The sequence below is a fragment of the Propithecus coquereli genome, unplaced genomic scaffold (genome assembly GCF_000956105.1).
Source record: "Propithecus coquereli isolate 6110/MARCELLA unplaced genomic scaffold, Pcoq_1.0 Scaffold32, whole genome shotgun sequence".
Lineage (NCBI taxonomy): Eukaryota > Metazoa > Chordata > Mammalia > Primates > Indriidae > Propithecus > Propithecus coquereli.
This window is the reverse complement of record NW_012148841.1, coordinates 8840409-8864873: the sequence shown is the minus strand read 5'-3', so window position 1 is coordinate 8864873 and position 24465 is coordinate 8840409. Positions and strand designations below refer to the sequence as shown.

General features: G+C 37.1%; 1 long non-coding RNA gene across 1 annotated transcript in view; it reads left to right on the top strand.

Moving 5' to 3' along the window:
* Positions 1-18976, top strand: part of LOC105815221 — a 151342-nt gene extending 132366 nt beyond the window's left edge. Inside the window, exon 3 of the long non-coding RNA XR_001137731.1 lies at positions 18923-18976. This is a non-coding gene — a long non-coding RNA (uncharacterized LOC105815221). The remainder of the gene's footprint in view (positions 1-18922) is intronic.
* The last annotated feature ends 5489 nt before the right edge of the window (positions 18977-24465 follow it).

The window sequence follows — 24465 nt, the reverse complement described above, 5'->3', positions numbered from 1 at the left end:
GTAAAATCTGTACATATTCTAAACAAGGTGAGGCAGGAGCGATAGGGAGAAGGTTATTAAAGAAAAGAGAAAGAAAGAGCTGAGAATTAATGAATGTGAGATGACTGTCTTTGAGTCTTCACAAAGAAACAAATTTCAGTCTTGGTGTTTGATGGTGCCGGAATTCAGAAAGAGACCCAATCTCTGTTCTTCTCTTGAAATATTTAAAAATGTACCAGTTCATCTCAAAAACACTTTTTTCAGTCTCTCTCCTTAACTCAGCTTTATAATACCTTTCTAGAATTTTGGCATTTTGCCTATCAGTAAATTAGGAAAAAGCAATAGGATGCCAGTCTGCTGTTCCATCAAATTATCTGTGGGATTCCTGGGTCTCTGTACAGTATTTACAGAAACAGATGACTCCTGTGGCACTTTCAGTAAATGACATGGCACTTAACTTGTCTCCACTATGCAGATCTGAAGCTTTGAGAAACACGTCCTTTGATGCTTGGGAGCTTTTGGGTATAGCACAGTATTTCAGGATGGAGGAAAGAAACTCTTGGGTAATTCATTTTTCCCACCTAGTTGATAGGATACTTTAGCAAAACTTTATCACATGTTCAACCAGCTAATTGACACCCCTTTTTCTTCCTGTAAAACAATTCAAAAGAAAAGCATCCATCATTTCTATACTAGGAGAACCTACAAAACATTGCAGAAAAAAATTGGCAGTGAACGTGAACTTGGGTAAATATAACGGCCTGCTAAATAATTATGAAAATAAAATATGAAGGTAAACTAATAGTTCAGGGTGTAACTCTTTCATTCTGGACGAATGTCTGAAAGAATCATTTGCTCATCTTTTCATTCATAGATAGTGTCTGATTTATTTTTATTTGTTGAAACACTCACATAGCATCTACTATGTGCTAAGCACTGTTCTAAGTGATTTAGGAATATTTATCATTAATATTTAATCATTAATCATTAATCATTTAATCCTCATAACAGCTTTCTGAAGAAGATACTATATTATCCTCATTTTACAGATAAGTAAATTGAGGCACCAAGGGTGAATATTCTACACATATATTATGATATTTGAAATTATAAAATTTGTATAGAAACTACTTTATTAAAAACTAAAAATTTCTGATTGTATCTATTTTAATGAAAACATATATGTGTAGGTTTAAACGAAGGAGTTTATCTGTAAAAAAATCACATCTATTATTCTTATATACTTAAATTAGAATGGGCACCATGTCATATCATGTAGGAAATCAGATACGTATCAGAAATGGGTAGGTTTACACACTTCGAGAGATTGAATATGGGAAACAGAAAGCAAAGCACATTTGGTGCCATAAGTTGTCTTGCCTGGCCCCTCAAATGGAATTACCTGTTTCAGAATGTGTTAAGCAAGATGATAAGAGTTAATAACCTGATGAGTTTAAAATGAGATCTCCAATATTCAATTATTGAAGACAGAGCTGCTTTTATGGAAGAAGTAATAGCTGTCATGATTTCAACTTTTCTTAATAAAAATATATTGCAAGACAAATTATTAGTTCAAAGGGCCCCCTTCTGCATGGCAGTCCCTGTGGTCCTCTTATAGTGGGACAGTAGCGGTTCTTGCCATAAAATGACAGATTTGATGATGGATTTTGAGGAGCCTGTTAAATCCAGCACCTATATTTACCAAAAAAAATGTTTTGAGTAGCCCACTGAGTAACCACTGTTGCAAGGTGACAGGCACAGTGGGAGCCAGAGCGAGAGATGGGACTGCAGAAGCATTTAGTGTTTAATGGGTCTGTGGCTGTAGTGAAGCAGTGTGCCGAGATGATTCTGATTAGGTTCGGTCAGCCAAGCTGCACAATCAGACTCGTCTTAGCCCTGACTGTCCAGAGCACAATCACAGTTCAAAACCCATTTTTATACTGTTCTTTAAAATCCAACCTTCTTTCACATTTGTGTGTGAACCTTTTTCGTACCTGTAGGAATAGCTAACTAGGAAAAGAAAAGGTTATGTTAACACATTAATAGAAAAACATGGACAAGTTCTTCTTTCCAATAGAAGTATTTATTTAAATTGTATAAAGTCACTTTAAATAAACAATTGGTAAATACTAAAAGGGGTAAGACCTAGAAATCATACTCTTTCGCCTGGTTTCTGTTATCAGTAGTGTGTGCTCTATCAGTGACTAGGCAGCTGATTATTTCCTGTTTTCTATCAGCTGGTAGCTCTAAGCACACAAATACATGCCAGTAGATATAAAATCAAGAGAAAATAAGTTTAAAGGCTCTCCCCCTCTACTTGTTTTATCTTTTATAAGAGTAAAAAATAAATCAGAAAATTATTTCTATGTTTCAGGTTTCTATTAGCATAATTCAAAGGTAACTGGGACATATTCTGCAGAGAAATGGATGTGCAGAGATAGGCCCCAGTCGGGATTCTCTGATGTCTCTACTTGGTTGGGTTTCGGAAGTCATGTGGCTGTGGTCCTTGTTGATCTCGGACAATATTCTTTGAAGGAGATTATGTTATGCGTTGATTGTGCTTTAGTGAAGAAAGGCATTATTCTAAGCAGATCTTTAAGAAATACTGAAAAGAGCTTCAAAGAAATATATCCAACCCTTGTTCACACAACAGTCACTGTAATAAATACAGAACAGTTTTTCAGGGTTGTTCTTAGGAATTGAATAACTAACTGAATATATAGTAAATGGACACTTTCTAAACTTGAATCATAGCTGGTGAATGACTCATAAATCTGCTTTTCTTAAAGTTTTTCTGGAGAATCTTAAAGCTTGAAAAGTAATTATTAGAAGTTCGAGCAAAAACAGGTGGCTTAGGGATTTGTGGCAACTCCAACAATGAGATCCTACTGTACATAATACATTTTAGAACGCTTTCCATCACTTTCTTTAGGTCTTCTTAGCATGAAATATAATACTAACGTATTTAGCATGCTAGTGAAAATACCAGCTGACTTTATTATTTTTATCTGTGTACTTATGTACCAATAATATTTGGCTTACAAGAATAATAACAACCAACTTGGATAGGTAAATACTGATGACAATGAGTACTAGAGAAGCCCAAAAGAGGGATGAAATTGAAAAAAAACTAAGACTTATAGTATTTATTTTTACTAAAATCTTACATTAAAGTAATTGAAGCAAATAGAGTTTCTAGGTTACCATGAGAAAGAAAAAAGTCAGAAAGTACTGTTGTGAGTCATAGGGATGGCAGGTTATACACATATGTGATGTGGGTTCTGAGACTGAAATAAACAAGCCAGTCTCAAGCCTGTAAAGAAAAAATAATTAAACAACCAGATAGGCATTCTAAAATGTTATTTCGAGTTACTACTAGATTAAAAAAAAAAAAGAAACTATGTAACAACTTTATATCTTCCCCCTCATAGGTGAAAATATGGCAGATACTTTCTTAAAACAGTATTATTATCACAACCCACTGTGTGTTTTGTTAAATAATTTTGAGCAACTAAACAGATTTTTCTTGCTTCTAAATAGAGGAAATGTTTAACTCCCATTGTATTGCCACAAAGCCAGGCTGATCACCCTGGGAGGCCTGAGAGGTCTGAGCAGCTTCGGATTGGTTGTTGAGAGCAGGACTCTAACGTTTTACTGCACATGGGCCAGACGCAGCAGGGTTCACTTGCCAGGGCTTTTATCTGCAGAAATGTGCTAGGATGGGCACTTTGTTTAAGATTTTCCTTTTGCTACTGGAAGGAAATGGAAAGCAGTGAGACAACTTCATTTGTAAGGTAGTATCTGTGCTTGTTTATGTGCGGAGGAAAGTGATGTTTGACAGTCCTGGCTACTGGGACCGATTGGATTGATTTTTGTTCCTCCTCTCAGGTATCATTTTAATGATTTGTTTAAAACTGAAGCCAGAATTAGAATTGTGTTCCACCCATAAAGGATTGTCTGAGTTTGTATGTTCTCTGTTCATTGATTTGATTTGATTTAGTGTGCCATTCTGGAAGGTGGAGTTTGTTCCAAAAACCAGTTATCCTTCACATAGCTTGTTCAACACTTAAAAGGGGCTTTGGCGGAACAATGACAGTCGGATTTGGTTTGAATATTTTTAGCAGCAAAATGTGAACACATTTTAAAGAAAAATTAAGTGCTAGTAGGTTTATGTTTGCTATCAGGGTACATGAACAAGGTGTGTTAACATGTAATTTTAGTGTATTTTGTCATTCTTTGTGTAGGTATTTGCTCTTAATAGTCTCATGGACCATTTTTATATTACCTCAAAGCCATTTTCTCCCCTATTTTCTGCATTCCTGATGTTTTTAAGGATGTTATAGTACTTTTTGTGTGCAAAGTATAGCATAAACTTTACTCATGTGCCTTTTTGATTAAAAAGAGGTTGTATTTTCATTCTCTCTGTACTAACTTGAAAGTTTCCCCTAAGTTTTCTGTATTAATTCTCCTGTATTCCAGAAAGTTCATGGTCAAGAGGACAAGAAAAGCTGGATTAGGGGCACTTTAAGAAAAATGATAATTGGATTTGTTAGCTTTAGCTCATGGAACATCTTCAGGCCATATGTAAAATTATATTCAAAATCTCAGTTTTTTGAACCCCATGAAATGAAACATAGTGTGATTATACCTAACTCAACCAAGCTAATATCTTGAAACCAAAGTTTCTCATCTTTAGGAATATCCCAGAAAATATTCATTGTCTTGACTTTTTTTAACAGCTGGACATGAAGCAAGTGTATTAAAAGATACTCTGGTATTTTCACAGGGTAATTTTTCCATTTTTGTTCAGATTTTCCATGGACAATAACAAAATAGCACGAAAGTCACCAGAAAAATAACTTATGTTTGTATATAGTGCTTTACAGTTTGCACAGTCCAGTTTGATCCTCTTAACCATCCTCTGCAGAGAGAGCAGATCTTATTAGCCACATTTTAAAGATGAGGTAAGTGAGATTTAGCGAGGCTGAGCAGTGTGCCTGAAGCTACCCAGCCAGGAGCATGCAGAGCTGAATTCCCACCCAGGCATTCGGATCGGTGTCCTTTCCAAAAGGCTGCCTTGGCTCCATGTGCTGGATGTTTGCTTTAATGATCAGACTGTTTGGACTAAGCCTTTTAATAAGAAGGCTCTGGCAACAGCTGGTGTTAGGTAGAGTAAAAATAAAATCAAAGACTGTTTGATTGTAAAGTGGAATAAGCAAGAGAGTGAGAGAGAAGGGAGAAGAGATACCAAAATAGCTGAGCGCTGTTGAGAAAAGTGTGGAATCAGGGCAACCTGATGCATGAGTTTCATGCTTCCCTCTTTTCCTCTCCTTCAGAACAAGTCCCTGTCCCTCAGTACTGCTTTCCCTGTCCTTGGTTTCTTTTGGGAAATTTCTTGTGCCTTATGACCATGGGAGCCTGTGGATTATGAATAGGGATCTAGGACACTTTTCCCAAACTTGATAATTAACATTTCATTCCCAGAAAATAAATGATCAAATCTATAAACCTTTCCTTTATAACATTTATGGCCTAGATCTCATGTTTACTTGAGTTATATTGAGAATAATATTTAATTTATGCTATTGAGTTACATTCATTTGCCATGTCTTCCTTCTTTTGGTTTTGAATTTTCTTACTCTTCAAATAACTATACTCATAGTTTAATTCTACTCTTTTGTCAACCCACTTCTCTTTGACTTTCCTGACAGTACTCTGATTTTTATGGTTTCCTCCCATTTTTCTGAGGAAATCTCATTATGAATACTATATTATACAATACTTAGCCTTACCCTGAAATTCAAATGAAAACTGGAATGCTTTGGCCTCAGCTGAAATACTTGCTACCATGTAATTAGTATGAATAAGGTTGCAAGAATACTCTCTTACCTGGTTCCTTTTCCAGCATTCAGAATGTCCTGATTAGTGGGAAGTCCTCATTTGCTGCAATGTCTTTGTACCAATATACCACCCAAGCTAGTTCTGTTAATCCTGTGATATATAATTTTTTTAATGCTCAAAAAGTAGAATAGTTATTAGATGTATCTTTTTATATTAACTTTGTATGTCTCACTGAATACAATATATGTATATGTGTAGATTTTTACAAATATATGTGATGACTTTTAAATTAACATTTATTAGATTTTTACTATTGAAGATTATAAAAAGAATTAAACGGGCCCATAATTTACAGCACTCAGACATCTCTGAGTGATGATTAAAAAAAAAGTCTAATGATTTTAAAGATCAAATAGTACATAAGGCTATAAAATTATACGTAAATATCTCCCCATCAAATCCTTTTCCCTCTAAGATAAATGCTGGTATCAGTCTTTTGTTTGTCTTTCCAGAAATACTTCCTGTGCATTTACTGGCCAAAATTGATCTTTTAAATATAGCATTTCAAGTTAAAACTCTTATCTGATCCTTTTGTGGAATTAATTTAGTCATTGAGCAAATTTTATAATGTTCTATATTAGGCATTGTTCCAGGCACTAGGGATAGGGCACAAGCAAAGCAGACAAAATCCCTGCCATGAATCCTGCATTCTGGTACATGAGACAATAAAGAAGATAAATCAATAAAATACTTCATATGTTAGATGGTGGTAAGTGTTAAGAAGAAAGATAAAGCAGAGAAAGGAGATCGGGAGTTGCATGTGGGTTGCCCTTTTGGACAAAGCAGCCAAAGAAGTCCTCAGAGAAATGTCAGACATCGGAAGAAGATGAAGGAGCAACGCAGATAGTTGGAGGAACTGGAGTAGCAGTTTAGAACTCCAAGATCTGGGAAAAAAATTTTTTTCTAAATGTCAAGGTGTTGTTTGTTTCTAATAAGTCACCCAAATGAAGAAAAGAAAAATAATTCATTTAAAGTAATAATAATCCATTAATAATCATATACCACTTCATTCATAGAATATCCAAGTTCTCATTCTTAATTATTCTGCAAAAAATGAGACCCAGATCAAGAGTGACAGTACTCCCACCTACCTAAAGCAGATGCCATGGTAATCCAAGAACTTGCCGATTACATATTCCTCCTTCTCTGTGGTTCTAAAGTTGCCAAGAATATTTTTTTCTAGGTTAGTTGAAAACACTGATGTATTTTCCTCCTTTTCCCACAAGGGCCATTTCCAGAATCTTCCCTTGGGGTAGTAGCCCTTGCCACCACCTTAGTAGGAAATAGGGAAATGTGCTTGAATGCAGCCACTTCCTTTCTATTTGGTGAAGGGATTGTCCACTGTTTCTTGGTAATCAGGGCCTCAGTGCTTAGGTTTGCCTGGTACATGGTGTCTGATTATACTAGCCCTCGCTAAAGCTAAAAAAATAAAAATAAAGTTTTTAAAGTACAGTACTAAATTTTAGACAAACAGGAATTAAAGTCAGTGAGCGTTTCTTTGGTTAATATGGACATATGAGTATATGAATACGGGTTCATAATTTGCTTCAAAAATGTTTTTGTGGAGTATTGGGACTTAGAAAGCTAGCGACATTGCTGAAAATGGAGGCTCTTGGCCTCCTGAGACGTCTCCACCGGTCCCCTCCCTCCTCACACCGCGCCCCCACTTTACAGGGAGGCTTCCGCCTGGCTTTCACCCGTACTGTGATGCATGAGCCCTCTGTTCTGAGAACTTCAGTAGAACCCTGTCAAGTCATTTGCAGTTTTGGAGAATAGTTTACTTGCTGATTTGACTACATCCAAATTTGGCATGTTTTGACCCTTTCTAAAATGATGTGAGGAGAAGCATTATTATTGAGAGTGAGGGAATGGGAAGGGAAGGCTTTAAAGAAAAAAATATTTCCTTAGAAGTGAAGTAATTCAAATATGAAACCATAGCTAGATGAAGAAGAAGGATGTGTTTAATAATTGAAAGCTGTGAAAGTCTACCCCGTGCTACCCACCCTGGATCAAACCACTAACCTCTGCTCTGGAGGATTGTGATAGCTTTTTATGGGGTCTTCCGGTCTCAACCTTGCTCCCCTTCAGCCTGTTCTCAGTATAGATGGAGGTCAAATTGTGTCACTTCTCTGCTCAAAACTCCTCAAGGGCTTGCCATTTCACTCAGAGTGCAAGCCAGGGGCTTTGCCCTAGATCACCTGGTTCCCTGATCCACCTCCAGCTTCATCTCCCGCTTTTTCCCCCTTGCTCATTCCCCTCAGCCACCTGTCCTCTTCACTGTTCTCAAACAGGCAAACAAACTCCTACCCCAGGGCCTTTGCGTTTGCCGGGCACCCTTGCCTTGCCTGCAAAGCCCTTCCCCAGTGGCTATAACACTTGTGGCCCTTGAATCTCTACTCAAATCCTACCTTTTAAGGAGGTTTTTCCCTGACCATGATATTTAAAATTGCCCTTCCCATCTTTGCACACCTGTCCTCTCATTATTCTTTATTTCATCCTAAAATACTGTATTTATTTTTACTATTTATCTTCACCTACTAGAATATGAGCTATGTGAGAACAGGGATTTCTGCCTGTTTTATTCACTGCTATCTCCAACATCTAGGACAGTGCCTGGTTCGTAATAGGTACACAAAAACTATTTGCCAAATATGTGAATGAATTGTGGAAATTTCGGTGAAAAAGAGAACTTACTTTCTCTAGGAGTAATGAAAGTCTAGGGATCACGCAATTTTAAAAAACCTTAAAATGAAAGAGATTTGATGTATATGCATCCCATGTCTACTGACAGGCATGTGTCCTGAGTGTGCTGGATAGTTGATTCAGAAGGATGCCTTCAATGTCATGCTTAAATGCAAATGATGCTGGGAATTGCTAAGAGAATAATGTAAAAAAAAAAAAAAAAAAGTAGGTGGAAATGGAAATTGGTTGTTTTGCTTCCAAAGTAATGATTTTCAAAGCAAAAGAATTAAAAAGAAATACAATAATAAAAACTCTGTGTCTCTGAAAATACAAACTTCATTTACATTGTGATCTGTGCAATTTTTCAAGCTCAGTGATCCAAGGTCAGAGGGCACTTGTATTAGCATAGACCTCTCTTTGTTAATTCACCTCTGACTAGACCTCTGAATTCCTTATTATGATAGGCCTTCCAATGACAATAAAACCAAGCTCTCATAACACTAGTAACATTTATACAGCACTTAGGCAATTCCTAAATGAATTGTCCCCAGAGACCTTGAGAGATAGGTCAGGACTATTAACCCCATTTTGTACACAGAAAGGAAGTAATTTGCCTAATGTCACCTGGTAAGCTCTTAAATTCATAATTTGATTGCTTTATTTATAAATAATGGCTTGTTTAACATAGGTCATGTTACATTGAAGATGATCTCTTCAAATGGGCAGCTTCGTATTTGGACTTAACCATAGTTAGCAACCTGGGACTAATAGTATTCAAGATTTTTGTAAGACCAGGGTTTCATAATCTTAGATAGGCAAACTGATTTAGAGAACTGAGTGTTCTGAGACTCCCAAAGTCATTTTGATATTGACCAGGATTAGGCCACTCTGCTCAAATACTATTATAGAGAAATCTGGAATGGCAGGCTTAGGTGTGATTGAGGATCTTTCCAAGCCCTAATTTAAATCCTGTTAGAATTCGTTTGCCTTTTTTATATTCAGAAAGTTCCATTTGGTTCAAAAACTCAGTATAACTAAAATCTCAGATCAGTGCTTGTGTAAACTAAGAATTAGACAAAATCCTCATTAGGAGGTCTCAGGTGCCAACCAATATTATGATGAATGTGGGGTAATCACAGAAGCTATAGCAGAGTTGTACTTGGAACCCACTTCATGTCGTTTCTGTTGTGGCTCATTCCTTTCTCCTTCCAGAGCAGTATTATGAAAAGACCTCAAATTCAGTTCAGTGAGCATGTCAAATACTCAGGAAGTTGTGAGGAAATATAAAAGTGAGGGGACTACTTGTAAGTTCATGTCTGTATCAAGAGGAGACAGGAAAACTAGAGGATCTAAGGAGAATTTTGAACCAAAAAGGACTTTGCAACTTTGAAAAAAAAATGTCTAATCTTTATTCAAATGTTTGAAAAGTTTTTCAAAACCTCTTTTTATTTCATCTTTATAATGAGATCTGTTTACTACCAACAACAACAACAAAAAAAAATGCATAGCCAAATTATAATTTTAATTTTTAAAAAAGGTTTTTCTTCCCTTCCTTTTAAGGGCAGTGCATTCATTCTCCTTTACTGTTCCTGAATCTGATTTACTATATTTTTATGCCTGTCTTTACATCTGATTTATTAGTCATAACATCTGCTAGAATATGAGCTACAATTTTGATACCAACAGACAATTGGACATGTAAAAGTTTGTTTTAAAGAGGAATTTTGCACATGAAATTTAAAAAAAAAATTTTAAGAGGTTTTTGTGTACAATTATATTAAAATTGGTCAGATCAAATTGTAAATTGATAGGGCAATAAAATTACTAGGTTTTAAATCAAGTCAGATTAAAGTTTAAAATTAAGATCTTTGTGAGACTTAGTGTCAAAAGGTAATGGTAGCAATGGCCTCTTTGCAAGTAGGCCTGAGTTCCCGGGACCTGTAAACACAAGGGGGCTTTGGCAGGTTAAAATAAAATGGGTATTTGTATACACAAAGAGTGTAATGCGCACTACCCGAAGGATGGACATATTTGAAACACGGACTTCGGGGGGGCGGGGAGGAAACCAAGGGCAACACACGTAACCTAAACATCTGTACACCCATAACTTGCTGAAATAAAAAAAAATAAAAAAAAAAATGTGGTGAAAGCATCCTTGGGAATATTCCTCTGGCTGCATATGTTGCATTCTGAACATAATTTAAGCAGAAAAGTGAATTGACAGCTCTGAATTATATAAATGACAATTTGGTGAAAAGATGAATCATGCAAACTATATTGTTCAAGTCTATAAAACTTTTCTGAATTGAAACATAGTCTGAAGTTGTACTATGTTGTTCAGAGGTCAGATTAGCTCACTACACAATGGCATGTTTGATGTTTCCTACTCCTGTTTTTATCCAGAATTTGAAATATTTGTCACCTACTTATTGAATGTTTAAGTCTGCATAAATTAACATAGCAACCTGATTATATACGAAAGGTGGAGTTTTTATTATTACATGTATATCTTTTCTTAGCTCACAATATTATGCTGGTCTGAACTTTTTTTTCCCCGTTCACCAGTATAAATTAGCATTGATAACCATATTTTAAAGGAAGAAATGTATATGTATTTGATTCTTTATTCAAGTTCTTAAATATTAATCAAGTCAGTAAAATAATTAGTTAAATTTCCCCTTGTTACCTTATGTGTCAAGGAAACATGCCAAAGTAATCATATTATGCGAAATTTAATATAATTTATTTCTTTGATCAAATAGTTTCACTATTGTTTTGTTTTTCAAAATATTCACTTCAAACAGTGTTAATCAAGGGTGGGCAACTGAATCGACCAGGCTTGCAAGTTCAGGTGACTCAGTTTTAACCAAATTCAGCTTCATTAGTAGATTGTATAATAGGACCTTAAGAGACTGTGTTCTGATCAACACCAAAGAATTAAAAACTTATCATTTTGGAGGGGATGGGTATTTGTATACACAAGGAGTGCAATGCGCACTACCCGAAGGATGGACATATTTGAAACACGGACTTGAGGGGAGGGGAACCAAGGGCAACACACGTAACCTAAACATCTGTACCCCATAATATGCTGAAATAAAAAAAAAAAAAAGGAAAAGAAAAAACAAAAAACTTATCATTTTGTATCTGATCATGATAATTCTTTGATATATTAAACACTATCTTTCATCTGAAAGCTTCAAATTATTTCACCTATTTTTATAACTATAAAGGAATTTACTTATAGTTCTTGCCTTCATTTTCAGTTGGTAGTTTTTAAATTGTTAGAGCAGCAAAATTAGTGTTATTTCTGATCAAATCATTTCTCTCCCACCCCTAGCCTCCTTAAAATACATGAATGGCTTCCCATTGCCCTTAAGATGAAGACAGAAAGATCAACAGGGTTCTGAGTGGCCGGCCCTCTGCCTGTGTCTCCAAACTCATGGAACCTCTCCCCCAGCCCCCTGCTTTGCTCCAGCCACAGTGTCCCTTCCCTGACCCTCTAGATCTCAGCTCAGGCATCGTTTCCTTAGGAAAGACTGACCTTGACTAAACCAGTTCCCATCACAACACGCTTCTGCCTTAACAACTTTTCAAAGTTGGTATTTTAAATCCATTTCTGTGATTGACATCTGTTCAATACCTTCCTCCTGAATCTGACTATAAGCTTCACGAGGGCAGGGAAGTGTCGGGTTAGCTGATGCTTTCATTGTTTTTTCACCATTCTATTTGTGGTGCTCAGCATAAAACTTGGCACATGATAAACATTTAATAAATGTTGGGTGTATGAGGAGATGTATAAATAAATGCTCTATGAGGAGATTTTTTTCTATTCTGGTCATTACTGTATCCTCAGTGTTTAGAGCAAGTGACTGGGCCTTAGTAGTTGCTCATTAAATACTTATTCAGTAAATTAATGTTTTTCTGTCTTCAAGGACACAGAAAGTATTAATGGGGAAGTATAGGGTATAATTTGAATTTTTTTCCTACAAATATCTTATATACATTAACTTACAGTGTTAGAAGGAAGTTCATAGCTGTGTTTTTATGGTTATATATATATATATATATATATATAACATGAAATTTGCTATTTTAAACATTTTTAAGTGTACAGGCCAGTGGCGCTAACTATATTCACACTGTTGTGTGGCCATCACCATATCTATCTTCAGAACTTTTTCATCATCTCAGATTGAAACTCTTACAACAACTAACCAACTCCTGCAATAATGATATTAATCCATTCACAAGGGCTTTGACTCCTAAAAGTCCTCTGAAAGGTCCCACCTCTCAACACTGTTGCATTGGAGATTAAGTTTCCCACACATGCACTTTGGGGGACATATTCAAACCACAGCAACTAAGTACCATAAAATGTTACAATAACGTATATGACATGATTGCCAATGCACTGACAGTAAGGTGGTGTATATCCAACACGCCCTCCGTCAGTGTAATTTGCTCACTATTGGACGCTTGCATCTGTCTGCAAGGTAACAAATGATAGTGTCACTTGAAACAAAGTCTTCTGTGAGTGATCGTCAGTCTTCAATCCGCTTAATTTGATTTATCAAGGGATAAGTGGTTTCATTTCTCTGAAAGGTAAAGCATGATCCACACTGGTTTACCTGCAAATTTCCTGTCAGATTGGATCCCTTTTTGCTCCCACCCTGCCTTTTAAAAGGTGTATAACGTGGCATTGGTCCCAAGTCCCAACAAATTTAGTCTTACAAGAGTAGGCTGAACTTGGGCTACACTTGGGACCAGAAGTCAGAGCCCTGTGTCTCCAGGACCCCAGCCAGCCAGGTTGTGGTAGAGGCAGGACCCTCTGGGTGCCATCAGGTTGAGCTACTAGTTGGAGAACCTGATTTATTTCAGACCATACCCTCCGCTTTTTGGAATATGTTTTGTTTCATAGGCTGCTGTAATGGGAGACTGGGTTTCAAGATGAGTTTGGCTTTTTGCCATGTCAAGCTGAATTAGGCTGTTGGATGACAGGCCTACCCTGGAGAAACCAAAGATAATTGCCAATTTTAACAGGGTTGTTTGTTTATCCTTTTCTCTCCAGTTAATAAGTATGAATGGACCCCAAATTCAGTCCAAGAATGATGTCAAAGGCAGGAAGTGCAGGGAAAAAAAAGAGTTTAGGGTTAGTCTATGATTTTGTTACTAGTCAAGTTTTGTTAAGACCAAAGATTAAAAATAAGTTTGTCATAAAGGACACTGGAAACTAAGAAGGAGGGAGTGTGGGAGAGGAGTGAGGGATAAAAACTTACCTAGTAGGTACAATGTACACTACTCAGGAGATAGGCACACTAAAAGCCCTGACTTCAGCATTATACAATTCATCCATGTAACAAAAACATTTGTACCCCCTTAATATTTTGAAATAAAAATTATTAGATAAAAAATAAAAAAAAATTTAAAAGTTTGTTAATTACTATAATTGTATAGTGATAAAAGAGCAAACAATTTTGCATGCTGTACAAATAGATAAAGGTGAATAAATATTAATACATCATATAAATGCATGCAGGGATATAAATATATTGTTACATGCAAAATCTTCAAAATTGATGTTTTGAAAAATATTTCTCATCTATATTTATTTTGAAGAGTATAAACAAAATAATTGTTACAATTAAAGACAGAATTGGCTTGAGGGTGTCAAAGCTTGACATCTCGATGTAATCTACCCTTTATTATTCATAAGGAGGCCAGCTTTTAGAACTCAGCCTCACAAGAACCAAAGAGTGAACATTTTTAATATCTTAACAGTTGTGCCAGAAAGTATAAACCAAATGAGATTTCGGACATTTTTGCATACTGATACTTTTTACCTAATAGTGTTTATAGTAACAGATTTTCCATTATATTGAATGTTACGGAGTCTCATTTTAAAACAAAATAAAAGCAAAAACAAATCCTGCAAAAAATTTATGCCAATCAATTGCAATTTACTTTGGGGCAGTTAGGAAATTTATTATTTTATTTTTCCATGAGTGGCTAAGGTGAATATTCACTTTTCTGAATTATTGAATTTTTTATGTTATACTTACATACCATTGAATTACTTTTATCATAATTGGTTTATTATGTGTACTATGGCCTTTGGGTTTCTTACATTTTTCACCTAGATGTCATTCATCTTTTCTGAAGGCTACTTTTAAAATACATCAGATCTCACCTTGACCTTTTGACTTAGGACTGGTTTTATTTAATAGGATAAGTTGATTGCATTTTTGTAAAAAAGTAAATAAATAAATAAATTGTTATTTGGTTATTGGAAACATAGCAATGATGTATTACCCTATTCTGTTGACCTAAACGCATTTCAGAGTGATGAAATCCCATTGACACAATTGTCAAAACAAGAGTAATGAATGTAACAAAATCATTCCCTGGAAATATTTGGCATAATTGCTGACATGGAAATACAGTTACTACACAGTCTTTTGGTGGTTCTTGCAAAGGCTTAAGGGTTTAAATCATCAAAGGAGGTTAAAAATGTGGTTGTGAGCCAGGTGTGGTAGCACGTGCCTGTAGTCCCAGCTACCTGGGGGGGCTGAGGCAGGAGGATCACTTGAGCCGAGAAGTTTGAGGCCAGCCTGGGCAACACAGTGAGACCTCATCTCTAATAAAATTTTAAAAATTTAAAAAAATTAAAAATGTGACAGTGCCATATCAATAATACATGTAAGGAAGAATGAAATAATTTTTCCATATGATGCCATGGAAGTATATCTATGCAAAATTACATATGTGTTCTTTTTAGACAATTTTGCCCTGAATTGAATTATGCTAAAAACTATTAAAACTTATCCAAAAAAACCACATTCCTTTGACTTCCCTTTAAAATTTATGTTCAAAAGCATATTCTTCCACACTCTACTCAGTAATATTTTCATACCTGCCCCTTTTGTGAAACGTTACTAATAGAAAGTATGTTTGGCAGAGAGGCACGGAAATGATAGTGCAGCATGACTCATGGAAGCTTTAAACCATAGTGCACGGGGAGGTGATGTCATACTGAGAGCACCAGCTCAGGGCTGCAGGGATGCGCCACTGATAGCTGCAGAGTCCTCCCCATTTGCATCCTTCCTATAGCTTTCGACCCTGGGACCACCCTCCTCCCTTCCTGAGATTTTTATTTTTTGGCTTTCTCCATGTCTCTCTCTTGGTCTGGCCATTCTTTCTGGTAGCTTCCTCTTCTGCTGCCCTTCCTCTAAACCCTCAGTGGCACCCTCACCCCAAGTTTAGCCTTGTATTCTCCGAAGAGCCACAAGGTGAAGTAGAAAAGTCACAGCCTTTGGATTCAGACAGAAGTGGTTTTGTAGTCCAGCTGTATTACTCGCTAGCTAGAGTGACTAGAGTCATTGACTTAACCTCTCTTTGTTTCAGTTTCTGCCTCTGTATGAAAGAGATAATGATACTTATAGAACTGGTGTATCACCTGCTATAATACAGACATAAGAGTCTGAGACATAACAGTAGCTTGTTAAATGTTAGTTCTCTTATCTCCTCCAGGTAAAAATTACAATAATTTTATTGACGTATATTTAATTAATTCCGCAGTATTTAGCTATAGCCTCTAGTTGTCTATGATACAAATTTTCAATAGCTCCATAGCCATGTGTTGTAGGTGCTTCAAACACAATGAGGGGTTTAGTTGGGGTGAAGATTCCCCTAAAGGGCTTGGTCCAGCAAACTTAAGTACTCTTTAAATTTCTGTTGATTTTACCACACACAGAAATTTTTTTGTTTTAGAAGCAACTTTAAGCAGGAAGGAACAGGCTATCTTTTTGAGTTGCATGTCTACCTTAACTGACATGATTATTTGGAGATGAAGGATTGTGGTATGTTTTAGACAAGAGACCCAAAAATGCACACATTATGCTCTGCCCGTGAGGTCCCCAAAAGAGACATTTATAGTAGGGACATTGACAAAGCAAGACAAGGTAAAAATCTATTATTAGCTAAAGCTTTGGTCTCAAATCCCAATGCAGAGCTCTATTACACACTGCTGGAAGAGCTGGCAGGCTCCTTTTCCCTAAGCCAGGTTGGTTTGAATGGCCTGGAAGCAAAGTACTCCATTAGGCAGGATCTGTTTCCCTTGAGCCCAAACCAGCGTCAGATATGAACACCGCAATGGAAAGGGGAACAGTGATACAAAACACACATGCAGTAACAAAGAGAAAGGACCCATAGGGAGGGGTTTCCCTGGCATCAAGTACTAGACTGGGCCAACCTACCTGCCTCAGGTCCTGGGCAGGGCCAGAAGCACAGAGCTGAGCTGCCCTGCTCGAGGAGATGGTGGGAAGATGGGAAGAGAGATGGCCAGGTGAAGAAGAGAGAAAAGAGACCACATGTACATACTAACCTCACCAAGTTCCACCTCTGAAGTTACACTCACCGATTAGGACTACATATGACAAAATTATTTCATTAATAAAATTGAAAGATGTGTAATAATTTCAGATATTATGGCCTGATCAGTGTTTTTAACTTTATATTATTTCCATTTGTGTATCCCGATTCATCCTGGGGAGGAGTCAAGTGTGTACCTTTTGGGAGTGGGGTCAGGGAGGAGGCAGGGGTTACCTGTAGAAGGCAAGAATCTTGCATACTGGTTACTGAAACACCTCCTAAAGAGTCTCCATGTCCACTGTCTAGCCTCCCTTAGTCACCCACACCACTGACAAGTTAAAGTCAGACCCATAGATTGGTTGGTGCTCAAGGCCCTTTGCACTCTGGCTCCAGGTGAATGGTGTAGCCTCCCCCCTTGCCATACCCCTTTCCCCCATCGAGACCATGGCTGTGGCTTCACTGCTCTACCAGTGGGCACACGACACCCACTTTGCCACTGCCATTCCTTTGCTCCCATTCTTCCTTCTCCCCTGAATGCCCTTCCTACCCACCTTTAAGGTTCAATTCAATTGTTATCTCCCTTTGAAAGCCATCCTTGATGCCTCCTTTTAGAATTAACTGTTCCTCCTTCTATGGTCTCACAATGCTCTCTCTATAAATACTGCATTTTATGGTGATGATAGGAAGCATGACATATTTGTATTTTATTCTTTATTCCTTATTTATATATATCCAATGAATTGACAGACATATATTAAATACTCAATGTAAGTTTGTTGAATCGAATTGTTATTGTAGACATAGTTTCAAATTCTTATACACTCCTACATACTTCTAGAGGGTTTCTTAAAGTGGGAATTGAATCTTTATTACTATAAAATTGGTTTCAATTCCAAGGAAAAATCACTAACCTCCACAATATTAATATTTTGTCCAGATAAAATATCATTGCACTAGGTACAATAAAAATATTTAAAGGTGGTTTTACATGTAATTAAGAAGGTTTTTTTGCTATTGAATGGAGAAAATATTTTATAACACATGCATAAACTGAAACAGCTGAGATTATTACACTTTTTTATTTTATTAGTGAAATACTTTTGCAATTCATGGTTGTCCTAATATTTGAGTGCAATCCAGAATTCCTGAATTGACACTTGTTTCTCTTCTCTGAAGGGTTTTTCAGAGGTTGATAGTATGACTTCTGTTTCCAAAAATCCAAAGTTCAAAAAGACACAAATCCTCCTTTAGAAAATGTTGGGTGTCACTGAATTGGTTGTCTAAAAAATGAAACTTAATTTGCTCGACTGTGATTGTTCTACTCTCCATCCGTGCTGTCCTTTTCTGGCTAATTCTCAGCTGGAATATTTGCAAAGGAAACATTGAGGCTGAGAAATGAAGAGTTGGAGGTCACAGAGCTTGGGACCTGTCCATGGCTGGCCTGTGCATAGCCGCAGTGGAACTTTCTCCTCAGATCTCGACTGTTCCTGTCATCTCTTTGTGACTCTCTTCATGAAAACTTAGGGCCTTTCATACATAGTCCAAAGAATTCCTGTGCTACTAAATAAACAATTTAAACAATAATAATAATAAGCCCACAGCGAGAAAGTATTTTATCCACACTGTACATATATATACACATATATGTACGTATGTTATATATATACACACACACACACATACACATACACACAACAAAAAGCCCTCTATTCCCCTAAACTTAGAAGAGGAATCAGACATGTCTCTTTAGGCTGGGATCCATTAATTGGATGTCCACCAGAATTCTGGTCACCTCTCTGCTGTCACTTTTGGTTGAAGCCAGCAAAGATATGTTTCAGCAAATCTACTCATAATTTGTCTTCCTTGCAGGGCTCTCTCTGTAATTGTGTTTCCCATCAGAGAGTCAGTTGGAGTTAATGTATTGACAATCTTCTGTGATTGATGACAACCAATGTCTTGTTAACATTTCCCCCCACTCTTCAACCCACAGAGCAATGCTAGAAAGACCTTTGGTTTAAAGAATTAAAAGGAAGAACACCTTCAGATAAGAAGACCTGCAAAGGTAAGAGTCTGTCTTCTTAAAATGTTCAAATTAGTAACGAAGAAAATTATATGATGTGATTTATTTAATGATGTGATTATGTAATATTATTGCTATATTTAATACTTTTCAAACCAGACAGTATGATAAAAGACAGAAAAGAGGAACGCAGATGCAGAAACATTAATCTTACTGCTGCCAAAGAGGATGGATCAAATACACAGGGAAGAAAACCAGTCTTTGTGTCCTCTCATAGTAATAAGATTTTTATTTTACTAAATCATGAATCATAAAATCCAGAAAATAGCAGAGTAAAATCACTGCTAGTAAAAAATATGTTTCTGAAGGAACTAAAGATTAAAAATTATAGGGAGTCATTTACAAGGAAAGAATTTTCTTTTTGATTCAATCACATATCAAAATTCTTCTGGATTCATTAATGATTTTTCTTATCTCACAATGAACTCCAAAGAATTAAAAAGTCTGTTTTGAAAGTTTAAATATTACTTTGAAATGTGCTTTCTGCTTTCTAAATCCCTTCCCTACTGCTTCTTAGTTCCCAGCCTCACTGCCCACCCCATTCCTATTTGTGTCATCAGAATTATCAGCTCTTGAACAGACCCTGCCAGGCCTATGGTGCCGTCTGAAAGGCCATCTATTATAGTACGGAACTTGATGAAAAATATCTTACTTGGAGATCTGGAACACAGTTCCAAGAACTATGTCTCAACCAATAAAAGCTTTCTTAAAAAATTATGAGAGCCTGATTGTTGAGACATTTAGTCCTTTACCTCATAGGTTTCGTTTAACAAATAAAGACACTCTCGTGGACTTTAAGAAGATTGTATACAAGATTTTGAGGTAGTAAAATCCTTCGCACAGGTTATCCCTTGTCCTTGAGAATTCTTAGATTGATCCATTGAGGTGTCATTTTGTAATTAAGAGGAAATGATTCATGCCTCAGCTGAATTTGCTTCCATTGTGTTATACTGAAACTGACTTCATAGAACTAGTTCTTATAGTGTTTCAAAATACCATCAGAAATCCCCAAATCAGTAGCCTGGAAACTGAGAATGTTGCTTTGTAAATCAAATAGCACATATTATGTTCTGCTTGAAGAGTCCTTGAAAAGTGAAAATTAGCAAAAAATGGGCAAAATTGATAAGTTAGGTAATTATGACCAAAACCAAAAGAGCCTTAAATTTGTATATAGTTCTCTTTTAATAGGAAGCTTCCTTGGTTAATGCAAAATGACTTATTTTATAAATTTTTGATGTACCCCTCCTCCCTACAAGTGTCCATATTTTGTAAAATAAAGAACACCTGCAAGGTAAAGCTATGTGATAGTAAGACTCCATTCATTCTGCCATGGACATGGAATATGGATATACCAAATTGCAGTTGTTAGAAGTGAGGAATTAGTACTAATGGTGTTAAGGACAGTAGCTTACCAATAAAATACTAGTATCGGTAGTAAGATATGGCAAGTTCTTATCTGGATAATATATTGCGAGAAACCTACGAGAGGTAGAAAGACATTGAGAGCATGAGCTTATGTGTAAAAATGGTGGTTTCTAGTGAACAAGAAAGTAGAGGAAGACAAGGCAAGCAAAGGGGCCACTTCGAGGAAGTGCTTGGTGTCCTTTAAATGTGGCATGGACTAGGGTCCACAGCAGGTAGTTTCTAGCACACTCTCAGGTAGTTCTAAGGGAGTTTTCCTGGCTGGAGGGATTATTTTCTCTTCCTTTCATTGCATGAAAGATATTTGATTTAAAATCTCTGTTCTTTAGAGCAACAAGTAAAGGTTCAATTCTGCCTTTCTCAGTACATACTTCCTGATCTTTTTAGCTAGCTTTTTAAGTGTCTCAAGAGAACTTGTTAGGTGTATTACAGCTTCTAAAATATCTCATTTTATCCTGGTGAATGGTTTAATCTGGTCGAATAAATACTGAGTGTCTTCCTCATTTCTTTCCCTCCCCTCACAAAGACTGCTGCTGAAACTTCCCGAAATTCTAAGGCTCCACTGGTATTCAGAATGTCCCCAGGTTATTCAAGCATTCGGCCTCTGCCATTAGAATGAGTACGTTTTTTGTAGCTACTTAAGAGTTTTCAGTAGTGTTTCCCACATTCACTGATGTGCTGTAGTGTTTGAAAGATGTGAGTAGCACGAATTGTGGACTGTGGTTTGCAAATCCCCATGCCTGTCCCACATCCCTTCCCTTTGGAAAGTGCTACCTCCACCAGTGTCCAGTGTCACGCATAAAAACTGTGCTCACATTTGTCATTAGCCCTAATGTATAAATTCTCTCCGTGGAAAATCTGCCTTCTACCTGGGTTGAAAACCTTGGGCAAAAATGTGGGGCTGCTAATGGTGGCATTTCAGGAATCAACCAGAGCGAGACGAGAGGGTAGAGGATTCCTCTGAAATCACTTGGGTAACTGGTTTTCTGCTCTGGCTACCTTGGTGTGAGTTTGGTGCTGGTAGTAACCATAAAAAGTCTGCAGTAAAATAATGCCCATACTACGCCTTAAAGCATGTTACCTTTTGACAAGCTATGTAGAAAGAAAAATCTGACCGGTTCTTGGAGTTATTTACTGATTGCTTTTGGTTGATGACTTGAAAATTGTTCTTTCCCTTCGATTTAGAGTACTAAGCTGTTTAAGTTATGCATACATCTTAGGAGAATGGTAATTATACTCTGAATAGATAACAGTAAATCGAATAAGAGTAAAAAGGCTTTATCTTATAATTAAGTTGATTTGTAAATGTGAACCAACATTTTATGACAAATTGTAATACAGTTTTTAGTGCTATTTAACAGTAAAGAGACCCATCAAAATTTTGTCCTATAGGATCATTTTAAAGCTAGGTTTTATCTCATGTTACCTGACACCAGTCAAATCCAGAAGACACACAGATAGCATCCACGGAAAGAATATTTGCCCCACGAAACTCAAGATGAAAAGCTCATGAATAAAGCAGTTCCCCTGGGAAGCCTAGAACTTACAAAAACCAAGACAGGGATCTAACTCTAAGTAAAGGATATTCACGTCTTTATCATTTTATGCCAGTTAAGTTTATTCAATACTTAGTCATCTGGAAAACCAAAACAATCTTTTCTTATATTTATTAGCTTCCTCCCTCTTCACCCTGATGTGATCATGAAGGCAAGATCCAGATTTCAAAGAAGTGACAACATCTCTTGAAACGTTAGCATACTTGAACAATCCCTCTATTGTGATTGTGGCAAACTTCACAGGATGGCTACTCACCACCAAAGTGCAGCATTCCTGGAAGCTGAATGACAGTGCAGTGAGGAACATTCTGTTCTTCCATCCCAGGGGACTGCCCAGCCTTCCATTTCTGTGTGGAGTCTGAGCAAAGCTCTGTGTCCTGGGGTCAGATGGAAGCATACTAAATCTCACGTACAGCATTTCTGTAGAGAGGTCAAATTATAATACATTTCCTGATGTTTATCTCCAAGTTATAATGGCATCCATGATTGAGATGCCTTTATTGATTAAGCTTTCTCTGCCCTTTGCATCCTGTCCTCATTATTCTTATGGGACACAACCATTTTTCTCTGGACAGCTCACCGTGTACCCTTCCCATGACTCCTACTACTCTGGCCTGCTCAGTTTGGTAGCTGTTTCTGAAGGCTCAGAGAGAGCAGTTGAAAAATGTCTGAAAAAAGACATCAGCATTCTCTCTTGGGAGCTAGTCAGGTGGAGGATGACATAATGGTGAGAGAGTGATGAGAGAGGTGGCATTATGTTTCTGTGACAACAGTGATTAGTGCTGGTAGTCAGTGGTTGAGATCCTGCAACTTTCATGTGCAGGATTCCTCTCTTCCCACTGTAGTCTAGTTGGAAGAAATATCTGCTTTGAAATTGGAAGGAAAAAATTGCCTGAGTCACTCCAGTACAGGAAATGTGTAGCAGCTTAGCATTTATGCACCAAAGGGCTGATGCAGTGACCTTTGCAAATAGCTCTTTGCATATACTTACCCGCTCAGATTTGCTTTCCCTGCTGTACTTTTGGCTTGTAGTCTTTAACTATTTTCTAGGGTTACTAGAATTGGAGCTGGTGATGAGATAAGTCTAGATTAGCAGACCATGGATTTTAATTTTGAGGTTCACTGAAATGACTAAAACAGTGCCACCAGACAAAGAGTGGGAGCCACTGCTCTGTGTCCTTGTTCCCAGCAAGTACAACCTCTATTAAAATATCTTTGCCTTCTGAGAGGAAGCTTATTTCAAATGATTGTCATAAATGGCATCTCTTATTCCTTCAGAATTAGGATCTTTATAGTCATCAGTCTGATCACCAAAATCATTATTAATTGAACTTTAATTGGGCACCATAACCTACTGAGTAAGATACTCCAAGTATGGCTCTTGGAAGAGACACACAGCAGGAATGCTGGACAGCCCCATGCATTCAGGTCCATGTATACTCTGTGCACACAAAGGTAGACATGTGTGCCTAGGTTCTGTGGGTATTTTATCATGTCCCTTCCTTCCAGCATCTGGACATTTCATCCCTGGCTGCTTTTAGAGGGAGTCAATTCCTGACAGGAGGGTTATCTAGGGAACTACCCGGGAGGAAAATGAAACCCAGTGTGGAGCAGGAGGCCAGGACCAGGCCCCTGCTGGTAATGCAGTATGTTGCTGTCACAACTGACTGCATACACAAATAGATGCTTGAATTTTTTTTTCCTTTGCTCTGTTTTGTTTTATTTTGTCTTTCACAACAGCATTGGTTTTGTAAGTCAGAGGAAAAAAAATCTCTTGGATGGACTCAAGTTTTCATATCTGCAGAAGGCATTTCTACAGCTTTTGTCAAACTTAGCTGGTCTGTAAAGATTCTTTGTTTCTGGTTGACTGTCACAGAAAGCAAGTTCATAAACTACCCGAATACAGGAGAGAATGATTTCTATTGAAAGAGTCAAGTAGGATATGGTGCATGGAGCCAGTCTTGAAAAGGGTTTTGTTCTTGCAGCATAGTGGAAATTCACATTCAGATTGCTGCTCTGTGCTCTTTAGCATGCTACAGTGAAACAATGGAGCATGCCAGCCGTTGCAGCCGTGTTGATTAATGCATTCCTTGAATGAGTGATTAATGTGTTCCTGGGATACCTCCTTAAGCTGCCACTGCACCTGAGGTGTGTCCGATGTGCCTCCTCCCTGGCTGCTGCTTCGCTCACTTGGGCCCATTTGCACATGGGTCTTCTGTGTCTATATTTTACAGTGGTGCCTTTATAAATAAAAACACAGACCTAGCAGACTTTTTACAGAAATATTCTCCTCATACAAAAATGTTCTACACTGCAATCTAGTAGGGACTCCATAAACTATGAAGTTCACCGGAGGAATACTCTTCTAATAAACATAAATGCTTGGTGGCATCTGTCTGTCCTCTACAAAATCCTGCCCTGAGTTTCATTTTTGTTCTTTTCAAAATTTCTGTAAAGAGAAAAAGCTGAAAATAT